The sequence below is a fragment of the Aptenodytes forsteri genome, unplaced genomic scaffold (genome assembly GCF_000699145.1).
Source record: "Aptenodytes forsteri isolate BGI_AS27 unplaced genomic scaffold, ASM69914v1 Scaffold120, whole genome shotgun sequence".
Taxonomy (NCBI): domain Eukaryota; kingdom Metazoa; phylum Chordata; class Aves; order Sphenisciformes; family Spheniscidae; genus Aptenodytes; species Aptenodytes forsteri.
The window spans coordinates 1,743,406-1,751,403 of record NW_008795938.1 but is presented as its reverse complement, the minus strand read 5'-3'; positions in this window follow the sequence as shown (position 1 = coordinate 1,751,403).

Genomic DNA, 7,998 nt, shown 5'->3' with positions numbered 1-7,998 from the left:
TTTTACATTCACCATCTACTCAAAGACATAGTACATTCTTCTTTTGCCTCTATGAGCATTTGACTAGTCTGTAAACACGATTACCAGAAAAAATAAAACCAGTAAGATCATTGTTTATAGAGAGATAGTCTTAAGCCAGTGGATCTTCAAGAGAAATGGGTAGAGATTCATATTTTGGATGATTTTTGCCAATGAAGACGAGTCAAAATAAGAAAAGAAGGAAAGTAAGGGCTTTTATATGCTTCCTCTATCTTTGGGAGCAAGTAAGAAGGAAACAATCCAAAATATTAGGGAAAACACAGTCTAATGGCAGAGAAAAGATAAACGTTGCCCAAGAAAATGCAGGAGAAACAAGCACTTTGACCAGAAGAGAGTGATCACTAGTGTAGCCTGGAGTAAACCCAAAGACTGACTTAAGTCTGGATGTGAGGGGAAACAGCAATGGAACCATGGTATGAAAGTAATGAGTAAGTTCAGGAAAAAATCTAGTGAATGAAAGTATAAAAAATATTTTATGATGCATGTGTATATATTTTCCTGTCAGGAAAATTTGTATTTTGAATGCTGCCATGTTATTGTATTTTATGGATCTATTTGGAAGGCAACTGTCTTTGAAATTGGAAATGTATTCTTACCTGCTTTGACTTGAATGGCTAGTGCATTGTCTGTCAGAAAAAATACATGATGGCATCAGATGGTTTGATGCACTCTATTTATAAAGATTGTGCATACGTTCTTTTCCTCTGAAACCATGGGAAAATTTCAGTCAGTCTCAAGTCCCTTTTAGCTGATAGTCATCTTGAATCTCTCTTGCTACGTTTTTCTTAGAGCTACATTACCAGTGATTGCTCAGGCCTGTGTATGGGTTTCTGTGTCTTCTCTGCATCTGTTTCTATGGCATTTTACATCTTTTTTCTCACACATGCCTATCCTCAAATATCCAACAAAACATGTGCCACCCACATGTGTCTTTGTTTTGGGTGGTGACATGTACCCATGGTCTCGTGGAGGCTGTTCTTTTTCCAGAAATTTTAACTACTTACAGTGATTTTAAAGAGCACTGTCTATGACAACTAGCTGTAATATGTTTTATCTAACAGCAATATTATGGATGATAGGCCACCTTAATGAATTGAACCCTGCGTGAAAAACATACTAGCAAAAGCACAAGTACACATATTGCAGCCTGTTCAGGAGAGTCACTATATCATCTTTCGTATGAGTACTTGCACTGGATTGCAATCGTTACTGGGAATACAGTAGAGAAAGTTGGCAAGTCTACAAAATGTTCAGTAGTAACTCAAATTATGGATGATAGGCCACCTTAATGAATTGAACCCTGCGTGAAAAACATACTAGCAAAAGCACAAGTACACATATTGCAGCCTGTTCAGGAGAGTCACTATATCATCTTTCGTATGAGTACTTGCACTGGATTGCAATCGTTACTGGGAATACAGTAGAGAAAGTTGGCAAGTCTACAAAATGTTCAGTAGTAACCCAAAACTATAAATCAACATAAATTAACAATGCTGTGCACACTAGTGTTCTTTCATTATAGTCAAGATTTGTAAATAATTTCCATTTACCTATAAACTTCAAGAAAACTGCTCATGCTTATCCTGTTATTTCTCCAAATATATACCTCTTAGGCCAAGATTTTCAATGCTGTTCTTCTCTTCAAAGATGAATTATGTTCAGGGAACCTGAGGGAAGTCATGTAGGTATTTTAAAACAGTGGGAGGACAAATACAGAAATTTAAACATCAAAAACTAGAATTTAAATACATCATGGTACAGAAAAGGACATTTTTCATAAATAGATCATTTTTACTTAATTTTTGAGTTATGGCTAGTTGAGAATTCCATGCTAACCATTCCTAAAAGGTATATTCTTCTTTCAGTCTTTTTTTTTTTCTATTGCAACCAAGTTGCACCACCTAGGCAGAGACATTTATTTGTATTTAATTGCATTGTAAAAGCCTATGCTGCTTCTCCAGGTCAACAATTCAATTTTCTGGACCACTTACTGTCCCCGTCAAAAGGTTAAAAAAAATAAAAAAAGGCTTTGTGCTTCAGAATGCATGGCATTGCAAGTCTGTGAGAAATTAAATCTGTGACAAGTTAATACTGCTTTCTGGCTCACTAATGAGCACGCATACATCTTCTGAAGTGCTGACAAAGTAGATGGACTGATTTTTGTCCCTATGGCCACACTGAGAAGCAAATTGCCAACACGTGTCCAGTTACAAAATGGAATTTTTTTTTTTTTTTTGAAAAAAGAAGTTGTAAGAGGAATACTCGGCATTCAGAAAATACCCAATGATGTTGTATTTATCCTCACTCCTTTTCCATTCTTATCTTAAAATCAATAAATTACACTTCAGAAGTTATTTTCGTTACAAATTTATGTTAACAACCATAATTTAAAGGAGTGCAGAAGTTACTTAATGTTTATTTCATTTTATTGCACAATGTGTGTTTTCTGTTCCTGTTCTCACTGTAACACCCTTTCATAAGGGCCACAGGATGTCTAAAAGAAAAAGGGACATCTGCTACAGGTTAGAAGGCTGTTTTAGCTACCGTATAGGACTTTCAAAAATGTCTTCACATGAACAAGTAGCTAACTTGATAGCCAAATTTCAATCAAGTTTCTTTTGTCAGGTTTTGGATAAAAAATTAGGTGATGAATTGCTTCAATAAAGAATTGGAAATACGAACGTGATTCATCTCTCGGTGGGGGACCACAGTTCTCTCTTACCTTCCTTTTGGCTAATCACTCCAAGGAGACCGCTTTAGGTGTGTCTGTAAAATGCTGTTTAAATGAAACCACCACAAAACATTCACGGACATTGGAAATAATTTGTCTAAAAGTTGTGTATTGAAGTGTTTGAACAGACCTCGGCGTAGGCTAAAAGCATGCCAGCTAGCGCTTTCCCAAACAATTCCTGGGCACAGTTTGGGAGTTTGTGTGAGTCAGGAGCCATTCCCAATGGGCAGCAGATGCATGTGACTGTCCTGTTTTGAAGAATAAAAGGGTTTAATAATATAGGCATGAAACATTATGTGGCTACCAGCCTCAATGCCAGAGAACAGTCCCAGGCATGTTTAACCTGTTAGTTTATAGGTAGCCATTGACTCTTTTGGCTGAGATGATTAACACTTCAGTATCTGAAGAATGGAAAAGTTCTGCTTTCTTTCAAAGGAGCAGTTTTTAAAAGCTGAAGCCCAAGAAGCTTTTTTAACATACAAGATTTAGATAATCATATCTCTGTCTTAAATCTTCTTTTTACTGGCAAGTTCATTAAAAACAGAGTGGCAAGGCATTTTAAGCATGATACGATGTAGCAAGATTTCTGAAATCCATAAAAGTATGGCTTTCGGCTGGTGCTGAATACAACAGTCCTTAAGGCCAATTTTTAACTTCTGTCCTTTGCCAGAAGATGAATGTCCACATTGACTTGCTGGCCCATGAAGCTGTATTGATTTACCTTTACACCTTAAAAAGTTGGGGGGGGGGCCAGAATTGCCCGAATGTTTTTATCTTTATCTCTCAAAATAAACCACAGTGGCCCTCACAGCTCTTGTATGAAAGTACACAGGATTTCTTATGTAACTGACATGCAGTTCTGTATCTTTGTTATAAAACATGACAGTGAGTTGTTTTCCCAGTGCCTATCCAAAACAAGACATTTGAGAGGATGGAGTTACATAAGGAGCAAATTAAAAACAAAAAAAAAAGGGAAGAAAAATGAAGAAAAAGAATTTGTGGGAAGTTAAGGAAGTTGTAGCAGGAATGGTACCTGCTTCCTTTCTGAAGTTCACCAACAGTGAATCCACAGAAAAGAGCCTAAAGAGCAGCTTTAGCCAGATTTCAGATTTCTTTCAATGACAATGTGTAACTGATCATTTTTCTTTCCTACAAAAACAATTGTTACTAGGTCTGTTCTTACGGCCCCAATGTAACAATACTGGGACAGTCTACTTGTCCAGCAGAGTAATCTACCACTGACCTGTTTTTCTGTTGTATAATGTATTTTATTGTTATATATGTTTTATAGTCTAAATTATGTTTTACATTGTCATTTAACTTTTTTCAGAATCCCTAGTGCCTTGCATAATAAGAACTGACTGTAACATTCAAATGAAAGTACTAGAGCTTTGTCTTCCATCATTTTTCCTCCACAGAGAACTGTTTTTCACAAGCATACATTTTAAAAGATACCTGCCATAGAATTCAGATCATGTCTTCATACAAACAGAAGCACATTCTTAACATGGTAGAGTTAGTGCAAGTTTGTCACTTAGAAAAAATGAAAAAGTATTATTTCATTTCATATTAAATTCTTGTCAGTAAATTATGCTAAGTAATTAGAAGAAGGAAAAAAATACTACCTCCATCTGGCTTACCAGGAAAAAAAAAAAAATCAGTAGTCACCATCAAGTTGTAAGCTTAGAGCAAGTAACTATACAATTACTTTACTCCTCAATCTGCAGGCTTCCTTATTTTACCTGTACCATTGAAGGCCTCATCTGATATTTAGGTTGCTTACTTCTCACAATGAATATTCCCCAGTGAATTAATTATGTGGTGCTATTATTTGCTCCCGTGAACTAAAGTCAATGCAAAGAACAGAACTTTATATTACTTGTCATACAGCATTCATTATTACATTCTTCCTACTCGCTGTTGTAGTCCAGCCTTACCACCAGATTCTAAATAATTTGAATACTTAAATTGAGGATGATAACTAATGATTGCATTACTATATTACATTCAGATAATGAACTCCCAGAATTTTATAGGAAAGTTATTTTCAATTATTGAAAAAAATATAAAAAATATACAATAATAATGTTGTTTTTTATTTTACTGACACATCACATTTATTTAAAAAATCTGCCGAAACACATATACTACCTATAAGTTACTGAAAGGTAAAATATAACAATGTTTGTGCATCCCATTAACAACTTAAAATGACAGGTACCTGTGTGTTATACTAGTCCTTAAAGAGACAAAAATGGAAAAGCACAATACATTTTCCATTCATTGTACAGAAAAAAATCAAATGACAAGCAGCCACCTCTAAGAAAACATTGGTGCCAGGTGTATTTTCACTGTAATATTACATACTGTCCATAATTTATGAAGCTGAGTAACAACATGTAGCTGTCAGGGAAATTAACATCAGAATGAAGAGGGCAAAGACGTCTCTTCACTATTTTCAATAGTGTACACACACATACTGTCTTTGCATCTAGAAAGCTTATCCTAGTACGCAATTGTAAACAGCAGTAAGAGAGGTATCTACAACTTACCCTATATTTTGTGAAAATTGCTTGAGAAATACATTTTAAAAACAGTACTGCCTGCATGAAGATCTTTAATTCCTGCCTTTTAAAGTAGCATTAAAATACTCCTTGAAGAACAAGAAACTCAAAATAACTGACTGTACAAATACCTTAGATTTATAGGAGTCCAGTCACTTGTTTAGGGCAAAAGACACATTCTCCCTTGACATCAAAGGGAATAGAATTAGGTTCTAAAGCTTTACTCTGAAACTTGCAGTTCATTTTCAGGGCTATAGAGGTGTGGATTTATGAGGAGAATTCAGAGAGCTTTGCCCTCATCTGCACTGCCACCAGCTTTGTTCAGTGCAGTGTACGCTCCTTAGTGTGCCACAGTCATGGTTGTATGACTGCATAGCTCCTCCCATACAGATTAGGACTACCTCCACCCCATGACTAAGGCCTGGAACAGAAATAAGGTTTAAAGTATCTTGATATGTTTTCAGGTAATATTCTGAAATACTTGATTTATCCCTTTTTCTAGCCATTTCAGGCATAATGAGATGAACCCCATGCATACTAAAGTATTTTTTAGGAACGTAGCGAGCCTCCATTCTGCAATAAATTGCTGTGAGTGGACATTTGAAGACAACAGGAATACAAGGAACTACTTGTCTGAATGCAATTGAAGAATTTGATCTTTCCTTTAAAAAGTGGATTACAGTACTATCTAATGGAATAAAAAATACTTAATTTCCCTTAAGGAAAAAAAAAAATCCTGATTTGTGCATGTGTGTTACACCACCACCTTCCAAAACAACTAATGACTTAAATTAGTTGTTTTCTTGTGCAGGTAATAACATCGTAGTACTCAGCAAAATAGCCATTTCTACAAATTCTTCTGGTTGAATGGGATTTTAAAAGCATAACATGGTGCAGTGACATTCTCACTGGAAAATTCTGATGGAAACAGTAATCAAATAGGTGGTGTGTCTTACCATGATGTTTGTACTAGCTAAACCGTATTTGGCATTTGAAAAGGAAAATTTCAGTATTTACATTTTATTTACACACTAAGTCACCAATTAAGAAAAAAAAAATCGTTATATAAATAAATTAAAATCACAGAAAGACTCCATCAACATGAATTGGTAACAATCAGTTAGAAGTAGACTGAAGTAGTATTCCTGGGCCAACTTTGTCCTTTTAGAATCACATTTTCCTGTGAATTCATAGGTGTCTATGTCCACATACATATGGGTATGTGAACTCCAAATAGGCAGTCCATTAAACTTTAGTTTATTACGAAGGGAAGTATTTTCCCCCTTGAGTTACAGAGTTGCACTGTATTAAATTAAGCGCCAAGACTTATGAACACACTTCATTTACTACACCAATTATTTGCCTTTATTTCAAATGGCTAACTCGAAGTTGTAAATGCATAAAGAATTACAGGATTGGGACCTTTTATATTAACTTGGAACAAAGGTATGCAATACATTTTTTTCAGAGCCCGGTTTACTCTGTCTCCATTAAACTTACGTGAGCATGTACCCATTAGATATTAGTATTTCCAGTACTGAATTACCGTATTCTCCAGTGCCATCTTCATTTCTGTACTTTCAAACAAAAACACATGCAGTTGTAAAACGATTTTGATTCATCCAACATTACGGATTTAATAGTTGTTTAAGCTTGAGAGAGGCATTTTAAATCTGTATTAAAGACACAGCATCATTCAGGAAACCCTGAGACTTGGAAAGATTCAAGCGCATTGGTGTAAGATACTATCCCTTTGTGCAAATAATATCCGTCCAGAGCTGAAAGGGTGTGTTTGTATGTCACAGGCTATTTACAGCTGTGTCCAACTGTATGGCTGAAGCCCGAAGTCCTCAGACAAGCAAGGCTTCCTCTAGAAATCAAGGGATTTTTGTCCAAGTACCGAGGAGCAAAATGATGTGAGTACAAAAAGACATCGTTAATTCATTGGATAGAAATGCTTCTTCACTATTATCCTGTGCTATGATTATTCACAGTTTTACCTGTACAGAGGAACACCAGAAAATCTTTCAGATTAGGACATTCTCTTTCTCCAAACACTCCTTCACAACCCACAATTAAAATATTTCCAGTAAATCTGGTGGCGGTGGGGAGCATCAGCCTCCAGCGAAGGACCCTTCACCTGACCATCAGCATTTTCCCCCGTGCTCGTCCAAAAGGGTTGTTTTTAAAAGTCACTCCAGCTCGGTATGTCCACCTGGAAATCCCTCGCCCTGGCAGCGCTTTCTGCATCGGGTGTTTCGGTTCCTGCGACGCGGCCTCTTTGCACCCACAGAGACGGACATTAGCGGTAACAGTAGCTCCAGCAAGCGTCCCCCAGGTCGGACACATCTCACCCGCTGGGGCGGGGGGGACTGCCGCCTTTGTGGGTTCATTTTAAGGCGCCTTTTTAGGTCTGCCTCCTGCGAGGCGGCATTCTGCAATCCTCCCCACCATCCTTAGGGAAGACAAAAATAAAACCCAAAACGTGTGGTTTTTTCAACGGTCACTTCTTCGCAAATCGCTGGCTGCCTTCCTCTCAGCGCAGGCCTAAGCGTAAACTCCCGGTCTCGTTCCGCACACCAGAAGGGGAAAAAACAGAAAGAGAAACTCAGGCGGCAGGCGAAGGGGTGGGGAAGGGGAGAGAGCCACGCAGCGGAGACTCAG